The following is a 26,790-nucleotide window of genomic DNA, read 5'->3' on the forward strand; positions in this document are numbered from 1 at the left end:
AAGATATTCACAAAGATTGGAAGGAATGGTTAAAATTAATTAAGTGACACTCAAAGAAGAAAACTATTATTATTATAAATAATTATAAAATGGAATTTCTCCTGAGTTTCCCTTATCAAATTCTATGTTGTTTGGCATAGTATGATGCTCAGAACAAAAGCAACAGAATCATATGTACTCTATTATATCTTGTTTTTTGGTTTATTCTTCATAGGCTATGTATTTGATTATCCCAATCTTTTATTTCTGCTCAGTGTGGTACTATATAATAAGCTGTAATGTTCTCTTCTCTAAAATATAATGTTCTCTGGGAGCAGGTTTCTTGGGGGGCTTCTGGAGGCAGCCTTAGTTTCAGTTCAGTGTAATAATCACCCCAAATGCAGCCAGGAGCTAAAAGTTCAGATCCTTTATTGTCTCTTCCAAAATAGCCCGGTTAGCTTTCTGAGAGGCCTCTCTCTCTCTCCTTGCTTCCAAGAGCTCTTGCCGCTAGTCCTTTACCTCTTCAAACTTCAGCCTCTCTTCTTCCGAATGTCTCCAGCCAGCACAGACGTGAAAGTTGGAATGAATCTGACTCTACCTCGGAGAGTGAGCTTGTGGGTTTCTGACTTGTGAATCTCCTCGACTTGTGAATCCTGACTTGTGAATCTCCCAAAGTCTCTAGTGGGCTTGTCCTTTATTGGGCTCCTCCTTATATATAAACTCTCTTAAAAGTGTGAACTCTAATGTGTGAACTCTCTTAAAGGTGTGAACTAAGTATATAAGCATTGTCTCTATGAATCTTGTTTCAAGTTCTGGCCCATAACAATAAGCACAACTTGAAAGCTTCTATCATAACTAGTATGATGCCCTCATGATACTAATCACAAAATGTGTAATAAGTAACAGTACAAGCCATTAATTAATCGTAACACAGGAAATTTGAGTGTTGAAATATCTTGACTCTGGAAAGAAGATAGTTACTTTTTAATTTCTAGATCTTCTTTTGGTATTAGGTTTCCCAATTTTTTTTTCAGTCACTTATTTTTATTTTGCACATGTCTTTATTTTTGAAATAATGTTTCTTTATAAGCCACAGAATGTGGAGTTTTGTTTTATTACCCATTCTCATTCTTTTTGTTCTATTGGATTGCTTAATGCATTTACCTTTAAAGTTATGAGCTAGATCCAATCGTTTTGAAGAGCAATTTGGAAATATGTCCAAAAGGCTATAAAACTCTGCATACCTTTGATTTGGCTACTACTACTAATTCTGTATTCCAAAGAGTTCATAAAAAAAAAAAAAAGAAAAGAACTCATGTGTAAAAATATTTGTAGCAGATCTTGTTGATGACGAGGAATTGGAAATTAGGGGATATTCATCAATTAGGGAATGAATAAACTGTGGCATATAAATGTAATGGAATGCTATTGTTCTAAAAGAAATGATGAGCAGATGGATTTCAAAAAACTTGGAAAGACTGATGCTGAGTAGAACCAGGAGAACATTATATATGGTAACAGCAAGATTATGTGATAGTCAACCATGTAGACATAGCTCTTCTCAGAAATACAAATGATCCAAAGTAGTTCCACTAGACTTAGGATGGAAAGTAGCATTCATATCCAGAGAAACAACTATGGAGACTGAATGCAAATTCACCCCCGTTCCCCCTTATGTGGTTTTCCCCTTTTGTTCTGATTCTTCTTTCACAATATGACTACTATGAAAATGTTTAAAATGATTGTATATGTATAATCTATATTAGATTGATTGCTATCTTAGGGAGGAGGGAGAGAAAGAAAGGAAGAAGTATTTTGCACTCAGAAGCTTAGAAAAATGAATATTTTAAACTTATCTTTATAAATGGAAAAGATAAAATACTATTAAATGAAAAAATAATTATGAATTAGCTTCAGATTTTCTTTCATTTGTCTCTAATACTGTTTTTTATTCTTAAATTCAGATTTTTTACCCTCTCATTGTGAACAGTTCTATGACCGTTCATTACTATTTTTAATAATTAATTTACTTTAATCTGTTTTAAAGTACCCCTATTTGCACCAGCTTTTATCCCCTAGCTGTGCACCTTCTCTTTCCTTCCATATCCCTGATTTCACCCTCTATTTATTGTTACTATTTTCTCTGGTTTTGGAATTTTACTTACACGTTCCTTTTTCTTTCTTGCTATTATCTAGTTATTCAAATCTTTCCCAATTAGCTAAGTAGTTTTAAGTACAATTTTCCTCTTTCCTTCCCTTTTATTTGCGTTCTTTTTTCTTTCTCTCTCTCTTTCTCTTTTTCTTTCTTTCTTTCTCTCTCTCTCTCTCTCTCTTTTTTTTGTTAAGGCCATTGGGATTAAGTGACTTGCCCAGGGTCCACATAGCTAGAAAGTGTTAAGTGTCTGAGGTCATATTTGAACTCAGGTTCTCTTGACTTCAGAGCCGATGCTCAGTGGATACACTGCGCCACCTTGCTGCCCCTCTTCTTCATTATTTTTTAAAAAGTCCATTCCTGAACTTTTCTTTTAGAAAGGATTTGTTTTTCCCAATTTCTTTGTCATTTGTCTTGGTTCTATCTATTCCATATTTTTTTGATTCATGACTATTCTACTTAGTCTTTTTTTTTTTTTTTTTATTCTTCATGGAATTAACTTTTGTGGTCTGCCTGTTTTGAGCTCTCTCTTCTAAGCAGTTTCTCTTTTTACCTTGATCTTGGTCCCTTAGTACATTTTTTTTTTTTTCCTATTGTGCCTCACTTTTCTCTTAGAAATGCTAGTTCTTACAGATGATAGAGAGGTTATTGCCCCATGGTAGAATTCCTGTATTCCTGATTCCGGTTGATTCTTGATTTTTGCCTTCTGTGTGGCATTTGTTTCCCTTATTTGCCTCAAAGTCTTGTTCCTAGGCATAGGCTCTGCTAATCTTTTAAAATGTCAGATAACCTCAGCAACTCTGATTCCCCTTTTCCCAAAGCAGGATAAGTTTTCTCTTTGAGTACCAGTTCCCTGCAGATGATACACCCACTGTTAGGTCCCTCTTCTATAGAGATACTCTATCCTTTGTGAAAAATGGTTTCTCTTCCCCTTCCCTCTCTTCTTTCCCTCTTTCCCTTCCTTCTTTTCTTTCTCCCTCCCTCCTTCCCCCCTCTACTCTCCTTTTTCCTCCTTTCCCCTTTCCTCTCCTCCCTTCTTCCATCACTTTTTTTTCTTTTCTCCCTCCTTCCTTCCCTCCCTCCTTCCCTCCTTCCTTCTCTCGCTCCTGTCTTCCGGAATTCCCTTTCTCCCTTCCTCTCCTCCTTCCCTTCCCTTTTTCCCCTTCCTTCCCTTCCTTCTTCCATTCTTTTGTTTACTTGCTCATTTTCCTAGCCTTCTTCCTGAGAAATTATAGGAGTTATTTCCCTGTGTTAGACTTTGATTTGTTTATTTTATATCACATATTTCTGTCTTCTCATCCTTTTTATGAGCCCTTCTATTCTGTAACTTAGTCTTAGTAAAAGAAAAAGCGAAACATTGATTCATTTGTAGGTAATATTATGAGTTTTATTCTATGTTGTTTCAAGCCTCTTACCGTACCATCACTTTTGTTTGACTTCATCCATATCTGGTACGTTTTAAAAAACATCCTTTAATGGTTGTTCATTACTATTTTATTATTGTTATTATTCTAGGTTGCTATGTTTATTTACCTTTTTATATTTTCGTTGTCTTGCATGTTTGAGAAGTAAATAATTTGTTCAGATATGGTTTTCTTTTAAAGAAAGTTTCAAATGGTTCTTTTTAATTGGAGTCATATTTTTTTCCCTTTTTTTTTCTTTTAAAATTCATGGGTAGGTTCAGGGTAAGGCACCTTGAGCTCTATATGTTGAGCTCCATTGCTCTTCAGAACATTTTATATCATTTCTGCATTTTCTGGCAGCAAAATAGTCATTTGAATTTCTTAGTCTTTCTGACTTCTTTCTCTAGTTTTCAGAGTGCCTCGGCTTCTTCCCAGAGTGGACAATTTATGGTTCTTCAGCCTCTTTCTTCCTTAAGTTACTTGTGGGAAGCATTAGAACTGTCTCCATCAGAATGTTATTTGGTTTCGCTTATGCTTAGGGAACTGTCACACAGCCCCATGCATGTGTATTCAGTACCAATTCATTTGTTCCTCAGTTCTCTGGGCCAGCAATACCGAGTAATATGAATATAGCCTCTTTTTACCCATTTTGCCCTCTCTTCGTTGTTTCAGGGCTGAACCCTGTGTTACCATGCTGCTATCGCAGTCTCCACAGCACTGGGCATAGTGGCGTAGGGGGATTGGGTTATGGAGTTGAGTTGTGTTGTAAGCAAGAGACTTGTACAACCCAGCTGAGGGACAGTGATTGGGTCATGAAGCAGAGGAAAACTAAGAGATTAGGGATTATTGACCTGGTGTTTGTTCATTGACTTTTACCTTGATTGGGTTCTTAGTGTTTTAGATTATGTTGAGAGCCGAATTTACATTATCTCTGATACATCTCTGTTCTGGAGAAGTTTGAGGAATATGAGAATTAAAGAAAATATATAATTCTTTGAAAGTCTCTGTGAAGTCTTTCATCTTTTATGAGAAACACAATGGGCCTAAAAATTGAGTATTTCCCCCCTATTTTCTTTGCTTAAGGTAGTTTTGTATAATGGCTATAAAGCTTGTCTTAAAGCAAGTCCTACCCTTGACATAGCCTATCTGTAGGACTCTCAGCAACTTACTTAACTTCTCAGTGCCCTAGAGAGTCTTCTAAGAAAGTTGTAGCTTAGATGCCCATTTTCATTTTTAGAAGGACTTTGTCCACTCAGGACTTTCCTGTATTAATGAAATTATAACATCAATACTTATCCTTAAATATTTACTGAAGATAGAAAAACTTTTGTATCTTTGTTTTCTACCATCTGTAAGAGAGTAAGAAAAATAATCATAATGTTTTTGAGCATCATATATGTATTCAGTGCTATGGTAAGTACTATGGAGATTAAAAAACAGTCTAAGAAAAAAATTACTGCATTAAATTTTTTAATGGATTTAACTTGAATACACACAAATCACTTAAAGGCTAGTGTAAAACAGTATATATGGGCAAGTATACAAATTAATGGTACAGAAAATTATGAAGGAGACAATTATAGGTTTTTTTTAATCCCCTAATGAAAAATAATCCAAGTCCTGGACTTAGATATGAAAAACCAAAATTTCACATCTTCACTCTGCTTGATATAGGGTCATTTCTGTGATTATGAGAAGTAACTTTGGAACAAGTTGTTTGGCTTACAATCACAGACTTTTCTTTATTTTTCAATTTATCAACCTGTTTTTATTATTATTATTATTATTATTATTATAATAAATATAGCTTTTTTTTTTTACAAGACATATGTGTGGGTAATTTTTCAGCAATGACCCTTGCAAAACCTTCTGTTCCAATTTTTCCCCTCCTTTCTCCCACCCCCTCCCCTAGATAGTAGATATACCAAAACATGTTAAATGAAATGTAAGTATACATATTTATACAGTTATCTTGCTGCACAAGAAAAATTGGATTTAGAAATAAGGTAAAAATAACCTGAGAAGGAAAACAAAAATGCAAGTAAGTAAGGAGTGGAAATACTATTTTGTGGTCCACATTCATTTCCCAGTGTGTAGCTGATTCTCTTCATCACTGAACAATTGGAACTGATTTGGTTCTCAATTGTTGAAAAGGGCCACGTGCATCAGAATTGATCATCATATAGTATTGTTGTTGAAATGTATAATGATCTTCTGGTTCTGCTCATTTCACTCAGCATCAGTTCATGTAAGTCTCTCCAGGCTTTTCTGAAATCATCCTGCTGGTCATTTCTTACAGAACAATAATAGTCCATAACATTCGTATATCACAATTTACTTAGCCATTCTCCAATTGATGAACATCCATTCAGTTTCCAGTTTCTGGCCACTGCAAAGAGGGCTGCCACAAACATTCTTGCACATACAGGTTCCTTTCCCTTCTATAAGATCTCTTTGGGATATAAGCCCAGTAGTAACACTGCTAGATCAAAGGGTATGTACAGTTTGATAACTTTTTGAGCATAGTTCCAAATCACTCTCCACAATGGCTAGATGTATTCACAATTCCACCAACAATGTATCAGTGTCCCAGTTTTCCCACATTCCCTCCAACATTCATCCTTATCTTTTCCTGTCATACTAGCCAATCTGAGAGGTGTGTAGTGGTATCTTAGAGTTGTCTTAATTTAGCAATCTGTTTTTAATTTTAATTTAAAAACCTGTTCTCCAGTTTATTATTTTATTGTTTTTTTATTGCATGTTTTATTTATTTATTTTTTTGCATGCAGACCTTTCATTGGCTTGCTTCATCTTGCCCTTTTCACTGTATAGCCTGCTGGATATAAATAAAAAAATGAACTCCAGGTGTGAGTAGCCATCCATTCTGCCTGAGTAGAACATCTTTGGTTTATTGTACTCTTGGTTACATCATGACTAAAGGAAGTAAGGAAGTACTATCGGCCAGACATTCAGAGGTATCCAGTATTTGTTTTTAAAATTGTTAAAAGCTATTATTTGTTTGATCAAGAATAGATTCTCATGTTGTCTTCCAGTATTGCGCTAATTAAAATAAATACTGGTATGTGGCAGCCAAATGCAAAAAATTATCTAAAAAACCATCAATCAAAACTAGTCATTAGTGCTGTCTCCTCTAAAAGGCAGCTTTTTTTAAGTTACAGAAACAGTACTGGTGTTTTAAAAGTGAATTTGTAGGAGACACCTTCTGTAAGGAACTTTAAATATTTAGATTTGTAATAGTTCAAACAGGACTTTGAAGGATTTATTAAACTAAAGAGGTGAAAGAGGAATCTGCAGAAAAGTCCCTATGAACCAGGTTAATAGACCTTAATTATGTAGGATAATTTTAAGGAGAAAAATGCTTGACAGTAAATTAAAGTTTCCAAAGGGGGACCTTGGACTATCCAATCTTCCTTTGTGAAAGGGGAGGTTGGGGGAGGTGGAAATGAAACTTTTACCTGTTTTTACTTTGTATCTTTCGTGAGAGATCACTATGAATTTAAGTTTTTTTATGTTGTCATAAATTTCTGCTGAACAAGCAATCAATACTTTTTTCTAATTCTAGAAAACAGAAAATATGGAGTTTTTATGCTTATCCATTTCTTAATGTTTTATTTAACTGAATTTATTTAACTGAATTTATTTAACTGAATATAAAATGAACTTATGATGATTTTTTTTTTTTTTTTTGGTATTGTAGGTTTTTGATAGCTAATGGGAATAGCTACATCCTGAGAGTCTGCTAATTTTTTCCCTCTATGGGTTCATTTTGTTTTTTCATTTATTTACTCTATAAGTATTAATTATGTGTTTACAGATACACCAGAAAGCCAGGTTCGTATAATAGAGAGCTAGCTTTGATTTCAGGAACACCTGAGTTCAAATACTGCCTCTGACTTTTACTGATGTATGACCTCAACAGTCAAGGCAACTCTTGACATTAGAAATTGTAGAGATGATGCTGACCTGTATTTACAGAGAAAGGTTTCTCACTTGACAATTCCCATTACTAATGAAGTTACAGATCTGTTCCTGGTTCTGTGGGCCAGAAATTTTTCTGGGTGCTAATAATACAAAGAAAAACAAATGACTGTTCAGGATATCCCTTGAACTGAGCTTTGAAGGAAAACCAAGTACTGTAAGAGATGGAGGTGAGGAAAAACATATTCAGTGAGGGGGACATTTTTGGCAACGACCTAAATGTGATAGATGACATCACATGTACTTGAAAAAAAAGTAGCCAGTTTACTTGGAGCATAGGGTATATCAAGATTAGTAAAATACAGTAATCCTAGAATAATAAACTGGAACCATATTGGGAAGGACTTTTAAAGTTACTAAAAGTGGGGTGAGGAAAATATCCTTGAAGTAAGAGAAAACTATTAAAGCTTCTTGAAGGACAGCTATATGGTACAATGCATAGAGTACCAGCTTTAAAGTCAGGAGGATCTGAGTTCAAATCCAGAAATTTAACACTTCCTAGCTGTGTGACCTTGGCAAGTCACTTAATCCCAATTGCCTCATGAAAAAAATATGCTTACAAAAGAAACAGTTTTTTTGAGCAGGAAAATTCCTACATTTTAAGAATATCAATTTTCTGAATTCATAGATTGAAGAGGGGACAGACTGAAGTCAAAGAAACCAATTGGGAAATTGTGAAGGTGATCCTAATGAGAGATTGTAATGAAGACTAGGGGACAGATGTGAAAGATGTTATAGAGGTGGAATGGACAAGATTTGTAAATTAGTAGTAGGTGAAGTGTTAGGAAGGGAAATTAAGTATGGCTCTAAAGTTGTTTAATCTTGGTGACTATAGGGATTGTGATGATGCCAACAGAAATAGGAGAGCTAAGGTGAAGGCAAGATTGTGGAATCATGTCATGAATTCTGTTTTGGATACATTGAGTTTGCGGTGATTAATGAATGTGGGTTTTGGTGTTAATTATAAGTTTGGTCAGGTTGACCTGGACTTCAGGAAACAGACTGGAGTAGGATCCATGGTTTTTGAAATTGTCTATATTGAAATAAAAGTTTAATTTCTGGCAGCTGATGTGTTTGCTGATTGCCAAGGAAATAAGTTATGTATTTCACAGCCTGCTCTGTGTGAGGTACTGAAGTTTATTATATATACATATAGGCAAGTAAATACAAAGTTATTTCAGGATGTAGAGAAAACTGATTAGTGAAGTCAGAAATGGCCTTATGAAGAAGGTGGCACCTTAGTTGTGTTATGGAGGAAGATAATTTACTTGTGTTCATATGAAACTATAGCATTTTAGACATGGAATATGCCATTTGTAAAATTGTGGAGATGTTTTCTACAGGGGAATTTGTAATAGAGAATACTTCCAAATAGACAGAAATAAATTAAAATAGCTCGCATTTTTATAGTCCTTTAGGGCTTGTAAGATGCTTTATATATTGTTATCAGATCCTCCCAACAACCTGGTGAGGTAGGTTAAATGGATCAGATTGTTACTAAGTCTGAGCTATATTTTGAACTGAGGTCTTTGATTCCAAGACTTCATATTGAAGCTATATTGTATAGGATTTTAAATGCCATGCAATGAATTTTGTTTTTAGCCAAAAACTACAGGAATCTCTCTTGAAACAAGCAACTGATACATTCTGATTTGTGTTTTAGCAATATTATTTTGGCAGCTATTTGGAGAATGAATCAGAGAAGGGAAAGACTGGAAACAGGTAAACAGTTAGAAAGCTGTTTTTATAATTGAAATGATGAGGTCTTTATTTGGGATCATAGTTTTCTGAGTACTACAGAGAATAGGACTGATGGGAAAAATAATGTGGCAACAGAAATATAACGCTTTAAGCAGCAGATTAGATATGCAGGAAAGACCGCTAAAGAGAGAAAAGTTAGGAAATAAAAATTTACATTTGTGAGGTAATAGAGGGCTCTGGAAAAGAGCAGGGAGAAGGTAAAAAGTCATTGAACATGTAACAAAAACTCACCTTTTCATCTAAAAAGAAGTACCAAGATATGTTGTGGTTCAAAACTTACAAGAGGTCAGTAATACTAGTTAAATTTTTGATTTTGTGATGGAAAGTGATAGGAATACTAAAATATGATAATATATACCAACTCCAAAAGGAATGTCAGTTTCTGAAAGGCCTGAAAAGATTCTAAAGTGAACTCATATAATTTTAGGCTTAATGTAAATGTGAACAATCATGTAAGCTGTTTTTTTTTTTTTTTTTAAATCAATTATTAGATAAAATTTGGAAAAGTTTTCATTGTCATGTTTAAGGGTAACTTCATTGTTTCTTTAACATAAAACTTCACCTCAACCTAATATGTTTGCAGGAAATAATATGATCAACCCAGATGTGCTTATTTTGAAATGAATCAACTCATTCATTTTAACAATTATTATTATTTTTTTAAATTTTTAAAAAAATTTTAATAGCTTTTTATTTACAAGTCATATGCATGGGTAATTCTACAGCATTGAGAGTTGCCAACCTTTCGTTCCAATTTTTGCCCTCCTTCCCCCCACCTCCTCCCCTAGATGGCAGAATGACCAATACATGTTATATTTTAACAATTATTTATAGAGCACCTACTATATACAAAAGCACTGTATCTAGGCCCTGAGGTTGATACAAAGATGAACTAAACAAATAAACCTTATTTTCAAAATATATATAAAATCTAATAATAACAATGAAATTAGAAGTGTCTGTAGGAATAAGAAATCTATGCAAATAAGTACAGTAGATAATAAGTGAGGTTAATAATACATTAGCATCAGTTTCTGGGAATTGTTTTGTGAATAACATGTTGAAGGACTCTAACTTTTAAATCAACAATATATACATCTGCTCTTATTTTTATTGTTATATATTGCTAGTGATTGATTTATGAAGGTATATCACTCACAAAGTTGTGTTGATAAAGGTCTTTTCCAACAAGTTGTTTCTAGTCCCACTAAACCCACTAAAGTGAATGCTCTGAGCCACAAGTAGTCCTTAAAAAGAGAGTATTAAATGAAGTAGTTTAATAAGTGCAAAATTCGGCTAAAAAAACCCACCTCAGTAGTAGAGAATATGATCTAGTATTTTTACTCAGGTAAATTCTGCTCGTTTTTCATATTGTAATTAATTTCATGTAAATTCTTTCCTTGACCATGAAATGTTTGGCTTCTAGACTGCAGAAATTGTAGCACCAAAATTGCTTGATTGAAAATGAATTAAATCCAACTTTCACCTTTTGCTCCTTGGAACTAAATGTACTTCCCTTCACTATGTATGTGAACCACTAGTGGTTTCATGATGTTTTGTGTGTTTTTTTACCCAATTCCACAGACGAGCCTATCTTCTATTTCTCCTGTACCCTCCCTATAATTATACTCTTACAGAGGAAGGCTGTGGATATTATTACAGTCAGTTCTCTAGAATTGTTATTACTCTTAAGCTCACAGGACTTGTACCTGACTCTAGTGTTTACCTAGGTCTTCATATTCTCCATGTCATTTTTTAGATGTTCATCAATCACCCATTCAACAATTTTAGCTCAAATTAATCTATAGTTTATTAATTTCATTTACTTCTCCTTTTTTTCTAACTTGGATCATTTGCCTTTTTATAATCCTGCAGCACATTGCCAAACCTTTTGCAATCTTTAGGTTTCACTCTGAAATAATACTTGCTAATTTTTCAAGTAATATGGGATACAGTTGTTCTAAGCCTGGTAACTTGATCTCTTCCAGGGAAATTATATGGCTATCTTCTTCATTGGCTTAACTCAGAGGTTCTTAATCTTCTTGTGTGTATGATGTAAAGATCACACAGATCTTTTACTCTGAGGAAGCCATAAGACATCTTCTAAGAATAATGGGTTTTTAAAAATACCTAGGTTTTTAAAAGACTAATTCTATTAAAACTGGCTTTTCAAAAGTAGATTGTCTTCATGTGCTATTAGATTTATTTTCTTTAGTCCCAACAGTATTAAGATAGTAGATACTTGGATTTTAGTGAATCATTTGATAAAAATCATTTTTGCTATTCTTGTAGATAAAATGAAAAGATATGAGCATGTAGAAGATACAATTAGATGTATTCAGAATGGCCAGTCCCCAAAAGTTAGTTGTTAATGGTTCATGTCACTTGAAAGGATGATTGCTGCTTGGTTCTTTGTGGTTTTACATTTTTATCAATGACTTGAATAAAGGTGTAGATTCTATTCTTGACAGAGTAGAATATTAAGTTGAATCTAGTAAGGTGAATTTTAAAGCATAAATGTAAGGTCTTATGCCTTTATCTTTGCAATAAAAGATAGGAGATGTTATATAGGTAGAAATTCACTGAAAAATAAATTGAGGCTTTTCATCAGCTGCAAGATCCATATGAACTAACTGTTCTGGCATCTAAGAAAATGTGAAATCTAGACTGCATTAACAAGTATTAATGTATTACTCTATTTTGCTCAGATAGAACCAAGTCTAGATACTGTTATTTTAATTGCAGCATTTTAAAAAATCTATGGACAAGTTAATGAGAAGCCATAACAAGAGAACTAGAATAATAAGTTCATGCAATATGATGATTTGTGGTAGGAATTCAGGTTATTTAAATCATAGAAGAGAAAACTTCAGAAGGATATAACATTTGTCTTCAAGTATTTGAAGGAGGAAGTTGTTTTGTTTTGAACCAAAGTGCAGATGTATGAGAAATTGGTAGAAAATTTGAAGAGCAAGTATTCGGCATAATTTAAGAAGGGGGCTGTGTTTTTTTGCTTTGTTTTGGGTTAGACTAGATGGCTTTCAATTCTTTGTATGCTTACATAGTCTCCAAGCAAGCACAAATACGATTGTTTTATATAATATATATTATGTTAGTGGCTCTTACACTTCTAAAAGAAGTGATTATTGTTACCAGCAATAAGATAGTTGATTTGAGAAAATACCAAAATGGGTGCAGAGGAATAATTATCATATTCTGTGGGATGTGAATCTTAATTCCTTAATTAGATATTTAGCAGATAATCCAAAATAGTAGTTGCAATGGTAACATTCAATTAGTGAGTTAAAAAATGTATATTATTGCAACTTTCTTAGTTTTATTTAAAGAGTTCTAAATATAGAGCCATGAAAACATAGAAGCATACAAAACTATTTAGATCTACATCCATTGAACCATATGGTAAATTTTGTTTTTATCCAAAGTTTGATTTTACAGAAATTGGTTTTTCTCTAAAATGCAAAAATTAGAAATTATACATTTCCTTCGGATTTTCCAAAGGTCTTTTTGCATACATTTTCAAATAAATTTTTCTTTATGGCTTTCATGGTCAATAATTAAGTTAGATTTATTTATAAGTTAGATATTATCTTTGTAGACCCTGTTAATAGGATAATCCTTTTTCATATGTTCATATTTTTTTACTTTTAAGTGAAATGAGCAAATAAATTAGCACATTTATGCATTTGTTATTCTAGATCTCTAAAATGATAAAAGTTTCTCAGTAATAGAAAAAGAGAGAAAACCTAGAGGAGGAAAAAAACACAAAAAACCAACCCAAAAACAAAACCAAAAAATCATGAAGACACGAATCCTAGATTACTTTGAAAAAACTGGCCTTCCTGGTAATCAAGTGTTTACAGAGGGATGCTTTGTTCAAACCTTTTCTAGGGCTCTGTATGTTTAAACAAAGAGCTTTTTAGACTTAAACACAGCTGTTCATTTGAAAATAAAAAATCAAATTAAGCGGAACCAGCTTTTGAAAGTTAATGCCCTATAGCAACTGAAACAAAGGGAAAAAATACTGTGTTGTAAATTTCACTTAAATAACTTTTATTTTAAATAAAGTTTTAAAGTAAAAAGTGTCATTTCAAAGCAACTCATCTCCCTCTCTATCCCCAATAGAACATCTGTGCTCATTCTGATGAAGATGAATGACATGAATTAAACCAAAACCATTGAAGTGCTCTTTTTACCATAATTACACCTTGTTACTTTTGGAGACACAATGCAGGGATGAAATACCAATTAAGCTTGGTATGTTAATGAGATTGAGGATGAATAGTGGATTAAAATGGACACAAATCCCACCGGAATTGATTTGATATAATCCCTGAAGTTTGTTCTGTTTTAATAGAAATGTTATAATACATATGAAAATCTCTATGCACGGTTTTTATTTTAAAATAATCCATTTGGGGAATTTTGGTCATCAAGTTTTAAAATAGGTGTGTTCTGAACACCTGGTTGCTAGGAGGGGAAGTCTTCAAGATAATTGGCTGGCAGCCTTCCTTGCTTCCTTTCTTCTTTCTTTCCTTCCTTCCTTCCTCCCTCCCTCCCTGCCTGCTTCCCTCTTTCTCAGTTTCTTTCATTTCTCTCTTTCTTCTTATTTTTGCAGGATAGGAAGTACCATTCTTAAAAGCTTTCATTTGTAGAACGCTAAATGGGAGATGCCAGAAGGGGTTGGCCAAGGCCTGACATCCTGAGATCAAGTTTTAGCTCAGTCTGAAATTCACTATGTGACCACTGACCCGTCACTTAAGCAGTTTGTGCTTTAAATACAAATAAGTGGAAAATCATAGCGTGTTAAAACTGGAAGGGATGTCTGAGAGAAGTTCCAGTTACCCAGTTTGTCTTATGAAGTACAATGATATGGAATGTTATGTAGTGATTGTTGCACCATTGCTAGAAATCATTTTTGCTTACTTCTGCGTCAATATTCTTTTGCTAGTGCCATATTGTCTTCCTAATTGGAAGATATTTATGCTAGCTTGTCACAAGGATCCCAGAACTTTGCTTAAGGTATATTGGAAACAGTATAAACCTGTTATAAGATAATTTATAGTGATTTATTTGTGATATCTTTATGCTAACTCTATCACACAACCTTGTTTTGAAGTTTCAGTGAAATTAAGATTTAAATTTAGGATGTTACCAATCCTAGCTAATTATAGAATTCCCTTATATCTCATTTGAATCAATTTGATAGTTTAATACTTTATGTTTAGAAATGTAAACTTGGTGAGAATAAGTACTTAATCCATTTGAAAGGAATTGAATTGAATCAGTTGAAGCCACCCTGGAAATATCTTTTGTTTGACCAAAAGAATCAGACTTGAAACTATGTATAAAAGACAGTTTGGAAGCAGTTATTTAAATGTGTTCAAATTCAGAGGTGCAGGATTTCCGGATGACATTTGTCCTTTCTGTCTGCCTCACCCTTGAGTACATGATGACCATGGGAACTCTGAAATATCAGAATACTTGAAGTGCCCATCAGATTGTTGGCAGCCATTGCATTTTTATCTCCGATGTATACTAAGGAAGCTGTTTCAGAAAGTGACCTCTCCCGGAGGAGAGAAATTTAGGCTATGGACTCCATTACTAAAGAACCGTAATGAGAACATTTTAAAGAGCATCACTAACTTGATTCATTTTGTTTGTGCCCAATTTCTGGAACCAAGAACATTGCTTGTATGTACAAAGTCAAGTTTCCAGTTTGTAGAGATTGTCTCTTCTCTTCTTGTATCTTGTTTCTCTTCTCTTTCTGTAAAGGGCAGGTGTTGGAATCCTTACAAAGTGTTAACTCATTAGAGTTGATAGAGACAATAATTATCTAATTTAGCATAGTTCAGTATGATTGATCTGATCCTACAAGGAGATGTTATGGTCCAGAACTTGAAACAAGGTAAAGTGGAATTGATGGAAACAATGCTTGTGTGCTTGAATTTACACCTTTAAGAGGTCACACATTAGAGCTCACACATTGGAGTTCACAAATACGGGAGATACACAAAGTTAACTTTGTAACTTTGTGAATTCACACCTCCCATAATCCCACTCTTGGAGGAGGAGCCAATCTTTTACACTGAGCATAAAAAGAGCTTCAGTCAGTCAGTCAGAGTCAGTTCAGAAGAAGCCACGGTCTAGTCGGAGTTGAGCTAGAGCCAGAAGTCACTTCGGAAGATTGCCAGGAGTTGGAGTTGAGCTAGAAGCAAAGGACTAGCAACAACTAGTTCTTGGAACCAAGGAGGGAGGTTGACCTCTAAGAAAGCTAACCGGGCCCAAGGAAAGAGATGAGACTTGGAAGGAGAAAATAAACGTTTGGATTTTATCAGCTGGCTGCATTTTGAGGTGATTATTACTCAGAACTGAAACTAAGGCTGCCTCCAGAAAACCTCCCCAAGATACCTGCTCCCACAGAGAACGATTGTATTTGAGAAAAGAAAACCACAGGCAGGAACACTGGAGAAATATACTTAAGGCTCAGTATGATTGATTTAATCCTACAACAAGATGTTAACTCAGTGGAATTAAGATAATGATTCTCTAGTTTACATGTACTTAGTATAGTCCTACAAGTTGATACCTATTCTACAAGATTAATACCTACTTGGTTTTATTTATTTATTTATTTATTTTAATGAATTTTTATTGACAGAGCCCATGCCTGGGTAATTTCTCAAGTAATTTCCCTGGTAATTATCCCTTACACTCACTTCTGTTCCGGTTTCTCCCCTCCCTCTCTTCACCCCCTTCCCCAGATGGCAAGCAGTCCTATACAAGTTAAATATGTCATAGTAACACCTACTTGTAATACAGTATTTAAACTGAGGACAAAGTCATCAGCCATTCCATCTTGTTCTAGTCTCTGGAGGCTCTCCTGCCTCTTGCATTCCTCCACTGGAACCAAGACCCTTTCAGGACGGCCTTCAGAAAGCTACCCTGGCCCCAGGCGAAGGAGACAGACTGTGAAGGAGATAATAAAGCTTTGGACTTTATTCCTGACTATTCTCATGGTGATTATTCTGCTGAGACCAAGGCTGGTCCCTCCAGATAAGCTAACTGGAACATTACATCTTTCTCCTTTTCATTTTGTAACAACTATCCTTAGCATAGCTGATGAGTAAAATCTTTATTTGTCTGAGAATTGATGGGAAGTACCTCAATGAATGTTTTACCTTAAATTTAACTAAAAAGATTATGCAACTGGCACATTGGTATTTTGTTATTTCAGTTTTGTTAAAGAAATGAAAAGAAATTGGAAAACAGAAAACCTAAAACAAAACAAAAATCCGGGGAGGGGAAATTCTAGATAAATAGTATTCTACAAACTTTATTCTCTTCATTGTTTTCCTTACAATTCTGGATACAGTAATTTTTTTTTCTTTCCTCACTTTATTTTCTAAAAAGTTGTTTATTTCTGGGGCCGATAGGTGGCGCAGTGGATACAGCACCAGCCCTAAAGTCAGGAGAACCTAAGTTCAAATCTGGCCCCAGTTAATACTTCCTAGTTGTGTGACCCTGGGCAAGTCACTTAACTCTAATTGTCTGGTGGGAGGGGAGGGGGAAGTTTATTATTATTATTTTTTTTAACATTCTTTTCATTGTAAATTTTCAGTTCCAGATTTCTACCCAGCACCTGATAAGACAAACAGTGTATCAGTTATATGTGTGAAGTCATATAAAACATATTTCTATATTAGGTATTGCAAAATAAAATAAAAAAAATTATATTTTAGTTTGAACTCAGTTATGTCTCTAGAGGTAGATGACATTTTTTCATCATGATTGCTTTTTTAAGTGACTTGGATCATTGTATTGATTGGTATTTCAATCAGTTATCATTATAATATCGCTGTTATTGTGCACTGTGAGCTCCCATTTCTTCTCATTGCCTTTTGCATTGGTTCCTTATAGCTCTTTCCATGTTTTCCTTAAATAACCTTCTATTAGGAGTCCTTTCTTTGAAATACAGAACTAGTTATAGTATTGCAAGATCCAAGATTATACCATGATTTGATGAGATCCTGGTTAATTGGGTGGGGTTGACAGAGAGAAACTGGAGCATTGATGAAATTGTTCCTTGGGGCAATCAGAGAAAAGGTTCTAATGGAGATCAGTTTAGTTTAGTAGTCCCACCATCTGTGAAGGTTCCCCTTCCTTGTAAGTGACCCCACTTTTCTATGTTCAGCCAAGAAATACAAATGTTGTAAAGCCTCTGAGGTCCACCTAATTCGAGGGTTGGGGGTAGCCCAGCTACGTCCTGTCAAAAATTCCAGTCGTGTCCCTCAGATTAAATTTGCTATACAAATCTGCTTATGGCCTAAGCCATTTCCTTAACATCCTTTGAGTCAGGCTCTGTCTCTTGGTATCTTTCCTCTTACTCCTCTTCCATGCCATGTGGTATCTCTCCTAATCCCTCTTCTTATAGCTAAGTAACTTTTAGTTTTAGCCTCCCACATAAGGCCACATTCCAATCTCATGGGGTGTTTTCCTTCTCCTAGTTAATTACTAGTTCCACAAGGGAACTTGTATTTTTCATCATTAATTATTAAAATCCCTTTACTTGCTATGTGTTCTTCCACTATATTTCATATTTACTACTCCTGATGTCTGTTGTATCTCTTCATTTTGTCTGCAGCGTCTTTTTCTAAGTAGAATTACCTTTTGCAAAAGACAGTGGCCATTGTGAATATTTTACATGACCAAACGCCAGTATTTGATGTTTCTCCTAAAGTACATCATCTGGTGCACATCACTTGCTACATCAGCCACATCAGTTTTATGGCTCTTTGGTCATGGTTTCAGATTGTTCTCCAGGATGGTCAGACCAGCTCACTGCTCCACAAATTAGTTAATTAACCAATTAAATTAATTAGGCCTATTTTTCTCATCTCCTCTTTGTCATTTCTCATAAGTGTAAAGTGGTATTCAGATTTGCTTTCCTTTTACTTTTTTCTAATCAATGATTTAGACCATTTCTCTCCTCTTCCCCCATATTATTGTATGGAACTTTGATTTCCTTTTCTTAGAACTGCCTAATCACTTCCCTTAACTGTTTAATAATTGAGGAATGACTTATTTTTATAAATTTGACTCATTCCTCTGTGTATTTGAAAAATGCTGTGAAAGTTTTTGATACTACTTCATTGTCCATAGTATTTTTTTTTTTTTTTTTTTTTTTTTTTAGCAAAATGCTTCCCTGATTATCTCTCTTAATAAGATCCATTTTTCCTTTTTGCTTTGTCTGAGATCATGATGGTACTCCTGTGTTTCCCCAGGTAATATTCAGGTAAAGCATATTAGTTTCTTTTGCAACCCTTTGTTTTTACTCTGTGTGTGTCATTCTGTTTCACATGTCTCTTGTATATAGTATAGTTCTGGAATCTGGTTTCTAATCCGTTTACTTCTATTTTATGTGTGTGCACATCCCATTGACATTCATAATTATTATTACTAACTGAATATTTCCTTCTGTTTTTTTTTTTTTCTGTTTATTCTTCACTCTCTTCTCCCCCTCCTCCCCCTTTCACTGCTCAAACATCTGTTTTGCTTTCTCATATCTCTTACCCTTATATCTTATCTTCTTCCTTATTAGGTAAGATAGATTTCTATACCAGAGATTGTGAGAGGGGGAATGTGGGAGAGACTGACTGAATGATTTCTTTCTGGCTGCTTTTACACTGTTTTCCCCTTCACCTGAAAACTTTGGAATTTGGCTATAATATTCCAAGGAGTTTTAATTTTAGGATCTCTTTCAGCAGGTAATTGGTAGATTCTTTCCCTTTCTATTTTACGCTTTAGGTCTAAGATAAAAGAACAGATTTCCTTGGTAATTTCTTGAACTATGATTTCTTGATTCTTTTTTATCTTGGCTTTTAGGTAGTGTTCCATATGCAAAGATAGTTTTCAACATTCACCTTCGTAAATCTTGTGTTCCAAATTTTTCTCCCTTTCCTTTCTCCCTCCCCAAGACAGCAAGCAATATGATATAAGTTAAAAGCGAGCAATTCTTCTAAAAGTATTTCCATATTCGTCATGCTAAGCCACAAAAAAAAAAAAAACCCAAAACAAACAAAAAAAGCAGATCAAAAGCTCTTAAACACACACACACACACACACACACACACACACACACAAGAAAGGGAAAAAACAACAAGCAACCACCACATCCAGTGAAAATACTATTCTTTGATCTGAATTCAGTCTTCATAATTATCTCTCTAAGGGGATCATACTTTCCTTTACAAGCCTAATTGAATTGTCTTGCATTTCCTCATTGTTAAAAAGAGCCAAGTCCCTCACAAGTTCAATAATTCCTCCCCCACCCCCCTCCCCTGAGACTTCCCCTGGGGTTACAGTTTCTTTCCCAGGGTCACACAACTAGGAAATGTTAAGTGTCTGAGTTCTGATTTGAATTTAGGTCCTCTTGACTTCAGGGCTAGTGTTCTATCCACTGCGCCATCTAGCTGCCCCTGAGTTCAATAATTTGTAAATTATGTCTCCTTGATCTATTTTTCAGGTCATTTGTTTTTCTGATGAGATACTTCATGTTTTCTTCCATGTTTTCATTTTTTAAAATTTTATTTTATTCTTTCTTCAAGTCTTATGGAGTCATTAACTCCCATTGACTCAATCCTAATTATAAAATAATAATAATAATAATAATAATTTTTTTTAAACTTACTTTTTCATTTGTCTAATTCTGCTTTTTAAGGAGTTCTTTTCTTCAATAAGTTTTGGTCCCCTTTTTTTTTCTCCCATTTGGTCAGTTCTATTTTTTAAGGTGTTAATTTTCTTTAGTATTTTGGGGGGATTTCTTTTTCTTAAAAACCAAGCTGTTCTCCTTTCTATAATTTTCTCATACCACTCTCATTTTTTCTTCTATCATACTTTTTTCTTTCTTTAACACTTCCAGAAATTCTTGCTTGTATTGGGTCCAATTAGAATTTTTCTTCAGACTTTGATGTAGCTGTTACAACATTGTTGTCATCTAAGTTTATATCTTGGTCTCTCCTGTTACAGTAGTAGGTTTTTATGTTTAATTTCTTTTTCTTTCTTTCTTTGCTTCTCCCTTTCTCCCTGTCAGCTTTAAAACCCTGTGTCAGTAAACCTCCTACTGCTCTCTAGATTTTTGCTCATGCAGGTATTATAGAACTTCTATAGAACTCCAAAATTATTTAGGCTAGCAAATTATCTCCCTCAGACTTTTTTTTCTTTTTTTGCTCTGCCACTCCAAAATTTGAGGCATTATTTTAAAGTTGTTTGGAGGAGAGTATTGGGAGAGTGCAGCTAGGTTCCAGCCTGTTACTCTACCATCTTGATCTACTTTAATAAAGTTGTGTTCATTCATCAGCCTGTTATAAATTAGAATTGGGGATATAGCCCTAAAAGGGAGAGGTACATAATAAGATCATAAAAAGCTCAATTATATAAAAGACAAGATATTTCTAATGCCTATTTCTTCCTAGATAAAATCCCAAAACAAATATGGATCAACAATAATTATGCATTAAAGAATCTTTGGTATAGAGGATAGATTTATAAAACTTTAATGGTATGATCAAGGAAAGAATTTAACTTTAAAAGGTCATGGTTTTCCACTGCATCTGGGCGCTGATATCTCCATTCATCCTGATCTGTATCCTGCCACTGGATCCAGATGAATTTGCAGGAGAAAATGAGGCTGGTGATTTTGCACAGTCCTACTTCAATTAAATCCAATTCACTTGCATGTCATAGGATTACTTTCCTGATGCACAGTCCTCTTTTGGAATGAAGGACAAATAGTAGCAACAATGATATGATATACTAAATAGGCATAGCATATAGTGTTTAGTTTTTTTCTTTTTAGCAGTTTAGAAATGGAAATATTGTTTTCAGACAAGGCCCATTTATAATAGCTATTCCTGTTTTCTCTTTAGCTGCACGCATTTTACTAGTGTGTGAATTGGAGTTTCCAAGCTGAAGAGGTTCTAGCAAGGAATGCTGCTGTTAAAGCATGCTTTTCTTCTTTTGTTGAAAAGATTGTAATGATTCCTTTGGTATCACCTTTGTTATCACCTAATCACTTAAGATGACAGCATTTTTTCTTCTATCTATGCTTTAGATTGTGATGTGGCAAACATTCGTTATGAGAGACTATTCCTGAAAGATACTTTTTAAACTTTGAATCTTGTAGACCCAGAAAGTCACATGATTCTCCATTGGATTATTTCTTTTTTCACTAGAGAAAAGTGTCAGAGTAGCTAGGTAGTATAGTAGCCCTGGAGTCAGGGGGACCTGAGTGTAAATTTGGCCTTATACACAGGACAAGTACTAGCTGTGTGACCCTGGGAAAGTCACTTCACCTTGATTGCCTTGCCCTTTACAAAAAAAAAAAAAAAAGAAAGAAAGAAAGAAAGAAAGAAAGAAGAAAGGAAAATGGAAAAAAAGAGTATCTCTTTATTGGGATTGCTTTGAAAGGCAGTGATATTAAGGCATCTGTACAAGCTACCAAGGTGCAGTTTTCCAGTCCTGAATATGAATGATCCAAGAATCTAGTCTTTGAGTTCAGATGTAACCTATATACTTGGATTTCTCTCTCCCCTGTGCTTTAAAGATTCTTCATAGAACAATCATTTATCTTATTATTTAGAAAAATGGTCATGCTTTAGGTTGTAGCATCAGAGGAAGCATCCCAGTGTTGGGATTTTAATAATATAAAGTAGCTTTCATAGTTACTGTGGATTTGTTACTTAGTGGCATCTTGACCATCTATATTACTTAATGTAAATGAACTCTAAACTGAAAGCCCTGGTTGCTTGACAGCTAGCAAAAGACAGTGATGTAGGTATGGCAGTGATTTATATAAACTGAGTTAATAGCATTCACTTGTATAAAGATAATTAAAGTGGATTCAGAATTACTACTTTTTAATATAAAAGCTATTAAGGATATCGGAATGAAACATGTAAGCATAAAACAGTTTTGTTTTCCAGTTAAGAATGTAATGAAGAATATGTTCATTTAGGCCATATTTGATTTAGCTTAGAAGGGGTTCCGTGAATGTAAGTTATATAACTACAATAGACTGGATACTTGACATTTCATTCTTTCTAATTCAGGTTGTTCACAATAAGATCAAATACTGAAGTTGAAACTTAAATAGATTGTCCTTATAATGAAAACAGGATTCATTGAAAATTTAGTTGTTTGTTGTTGTTGCTGTTTTTTAGTGTGTCATGAATAACTTGTGTACTAAGGAGTATACTGCTAATTATAGGAGTTTATCCTTAAGTGCTCATTGTTTGTCAAGGGAAGAGGTCATTTAAGGTGGAGCCATAAATAGAGCTTAATAATATGGACATAGTCATGAAATGTTCAACTTGCTGCAGACCCAGTGAAGGCACTTTTCATTTTAATTCTTTTAAGTATTCCATTTTAGTTTCCAGAATTTACTATTCCCTATGGAACATAGAAATTATTTTTTTAGGGGGGCGGATTTTGACACAATTGACTATCTTTTTTTTTTTTTTTTATTCTTTTTTTCGTAGTCATTCTCCCCTCTACAGTGTAGTGTCATGTAGCTTTTCTGACCTTCCTGGTCTTTTATGTCCTTTATGAACTTCTTGTTTTTCTTTCTTTTCCTTAAATATTGTCATCCCTCAAAGTTTGGTCTTTGTTCCATATACTTATATAATCTCTTTGATCTTTTCTATTTCAGTGGCTTCAGTTATTGCCTGTATACAACTAACTCTAGCTAACTCCATTTTAATATTAAAGGTAGCACTGTTATCTTTACTCTAGCTCTTCTTGGTAGTTAGAAAACATCATAACCCAAACAAATTAGAGGAACAATATCAAGGTGAATCTGACGTGCTAAAGGATTATCTTAATGAAGGTAATCAGTAGGCATTTATTGTTCAATTGTGTCTTAACTCATTTTAACCCAATGGAACATAACATGCTACTACCCTCCATTCATTATCTCTTGAAGTCTGTTCAAGTTCATGTTCATTGTTTCTATGATACTATCTACCTAACTCATTTTCTACTATGCTTTTTTTCTTTTGCCTTCAATATTTCCCAACTTCAGGATCTTTTCCAATGAGTCCTGTCTTCATTATATGACCAAACTTCAGTATTTGACCTTCTAGTGAACAACCTGAATTAATTTCTTTAAGTTGGAAGTCTCCTCAAGTACCACAATTTGAAAGCATTGATTCTGCAGGGAGAAGTTTTTGCCCAACTCTCATGGCCATACTTTGCTACTGGAAAAATCATAATTTTCACTGTAATAGATTTTTGTTGGCAAAGATTTGCTATCTCCTTTTTTCAAAAGAGCAACAATCTTATTTCATGCTGCAGTTGCCTTCCATTTGAAATAATGTTTGACCCCACTAATATAAAAGCTAACATTGCTTCCATTTCTTCTCCTTATATTATAGTCAAAATTTGAGGTGGGGAGACTGCTTAAATGGCTGTTGAAATAATCCAAATCTGAAGCGATGTGGTTCTATGCCAGGACTGTAACTGTGTGAGTGGAGAATTAAGACTTAATCAGATATTCAGTGAAGGTAGAAACTATGAGTTGACAGCAGATTGGATGTGCTTTTTTTTTTCCTTTTCTTTTTAAATTTGTTGTGTGCCCTTTGACTTGTTGCTTTTCTAAGTTTTTTGTCCTTATTACTTTCCTCAAAATTAATGGGTGTAATGTTCCATTTTTGCTGTGTAATTTTCTGATTCCTGACATCAAGTAATGATGCAGGTTGGTGCAGATTATAGCTGGGAGTTAAAAAAAAAAAAAAAAAAAGTTTGAAAACTATTACAATAATGTGTCAAATCCTTATCCAGGGATAATAAATGTGTCTCTCACAGTCTTGATCCATACTACATTTCCAGCCTTATCCCATATTCCATCCCATTTTATATTCTTTACTTGGAAAAACTGTTTTTTCTTATGCTCTTGTGATTCTAGGTATATTTTTTGATCATAACATTTCTGCCTTTTCTTTGTATAGCCCAGTTAAGCTTCTATTGAAGCTTTGCTGAAATTTTTTTCCTTCTCATTTTTCCTGTAACATTGAACCTCTCTCTACTATACTTAAGCAGCTCTCCCTTTTTTTCCTCCTAATAGGAGGAACTTTGATATTTCTAGTGCTTTACACTTGGTAGTTTAATAATCTTTGTTGATTTGTATTGTCAAATTGCATGCTTTATAGTGAAAGCGCAATGCTTTTGGTCAATGGTAACTCATATTCCAGTCTTGACTAGATCACACAGATATTTTGTCCTGGTTCAATCTATGAAATGTAGTTTAAATATTTTTTCTCCTTCACTATTTATAAAAATAAAATTTATTGGAGTTTCATTCAAAAGTTTCATCTTCCAAGTTTGGTCTGCCTGTTTTGAATATAAGAGGTATAATTTATACTAAGCTAGAATCTGCCATCGAATAGCTTGGGCCAATTACTATCTCATTCAACGGTTGTATGCTATTATCTACAGTACCTTTGTCACCATTCACTGAAAATGGAGGAGTTGATTTCAATTTGTTTCTATATACAGGTTTTTGGTAATCAGACCTCTGCAACTTAATGATAGATATTGCTATTGGACTCTCAAACTGTGATCATTATTCATCTGACTAGTGGTCTTTTTTTTCCCTTTCTGAACAACTAAAGGGAGGAATTCTTATCACTATTGATTCTGAGATACTAGCTGGTTATTGGGTTCTAATTTTAATTTTTTGGTAACTTGTGGCTCATAACCCACAGCACATGGAATACTACTGGGTATCACCTTTTTTTAACTTATCCCATCTCTCAAGGTTCTTAGTGAAGGCAGAGTTTGGAGAGATGTTACAAGTAACCTGTGTAATGTTAGAAATTTTTATCTGAGGGGTGATGTTTAGTCAACTCTTGACAGGCAACTCAAGACCACTGTTAAGCTGACTCATAAAATTGTTGTTCCTTATTACCAATGTGAAACTTTTATATGACTTCGTAACTTATTTATAATTTTACTTTGACCACAGCAGTCTACCTTGTTTTTTATTTGTTAGGAAGAGATCTTTGATATCCAGAGTATCTCAAAAGTCTTAGTGCATAAAACTTAGAAGTGTGGGCTTGTCCATTGACCCCTGTTAGATTCCAACCTTTTTTTTTTTTTTTTTTTTTTTCCCCTGAGGCAGTTGGGGTGAAGAGACTTGCCCAGGATCACACAGCTAGGAAGTGTTAGGTGTCTGAGACCAAATCTGAACTCAGGAATTCCTGACTTCACGGCTGGTGCTCTATCCACTGTGCCACTTAGCTTCCCCGCAACAACCTTTTCTCTTTTTTTTTTAAGTTTATTTAAAAAAAAAAATAATAGCCTTTTATTTTTGAAAATACATGCAAAGATAGTTTTCAGCATTCACCTTTGCAAAACCTTTTATTCCAAATTTTTCTCCCTCCTTCTATTCTCCCTCCGGTAGATAGCAAGCAACCCAATATAAGTTAAACATGTGCAATTCTTCTAAATAGATTTCTACATTTCTCATGCTGCTGAGAAAAATCAGAAGAAAGATTGGGGGCGAGGGGGAAGAATGTAAGAAAGAAAAAAAAAAGCAAGCAAACAACAACAACAAAAGATGAAAATAAATGCAAATACTTTTCTTTTATCCACAGTCTCCATAGTTTTCTCTCTAGATATGGATGGTTCTTAAAACAAGTCTGTTGGAACTGCCTTCAATCACCTCATTGTTGAAAAGAGCCAAGTCCATCACAGTTGAGTATCACATAATCTTGTTGCTGCACATAATGTTGTCTTGGTTCTATTCACTTCATTTAGCATAAATTCATGTAAGTCTTTTCAGGCTTTTTTGAAATTAGTCTACTTATTTCTTATAGAACAATAATATTCCACTACATTCATATACCATAACTTATTAAGCCATTCCCTAATTGATGAGTTTCCATTCACTTTCCAGTTTCTTGCCACTACAAAAAATGCTGCTGCAAACATTTTGTACATGTGAGTTCTTTTCCCTTTTTTACAATTTCTTTGGGTTATAGGTCTAAAAAAGATGAAAACTAGATCAAAGGGTATGCACAGTTTGATAACCCTTTGGGCATAGTTCCCTATTTCTCTCCAGATTGGTTGAATCAGTTCACAACTCCACCAACAATGTATTAATGTCCCAGTGTTCCCACATCCCTCCAACATTTATTTTAGTCTTTTTCTGTCATCCTAGCCAATTCATACTGCCTACTTTTTGACTTTGTGTTAGAGTTGTTAATTTGCTTCTGGTTATAACTTGGGAAAAGTTAAAAAGTAATTGGAAGTTTTATTTTGGATCCAGAAAGCCTTAGTTCCCAGCTTTCTTCACAGTGAATGATCCCAATGAACTTGGTTGAGGTCTTATGAAAATTTACATGGTGCAATATAATAACAAGCCCCACCAAAATGTTTATTTTTCAAAATAACAATTTAGGGGACAAAACATTGTTCTTA

General features: G+C 34.2%; 1 protein-coding gene across 6 annotated transcripts in view; it reads left to right on the plus strand.

The window, feature by feature from the left end:
- The window catches only part of MAD1L1 (mitotic arrest deficient 1 like 1), an 851,829-nt gene that overhangs the window by 182,627 nt on the left and 642,412 nt on the right, over positions 1-26,790 (plus strand). The window lies entirely within an intron of this gene.

The sequence above is a fragment of the Sarcophilus harrisii genome, chromosome 1, assembly GCF_902635505.1.
Source record: "Sarcophilus harrisii chromosome 1, mSarHar1.11, whole genome shotgun sequence".
In the NCBI taxonomy this organism is placed as follows: domain Eukaryota; kingdom Metazoa; phylum Chordata; class Mammalia; order Dasyuromorphia; family Dasyuridae; genus Sarcophilus; species Sarcophilus harrisii.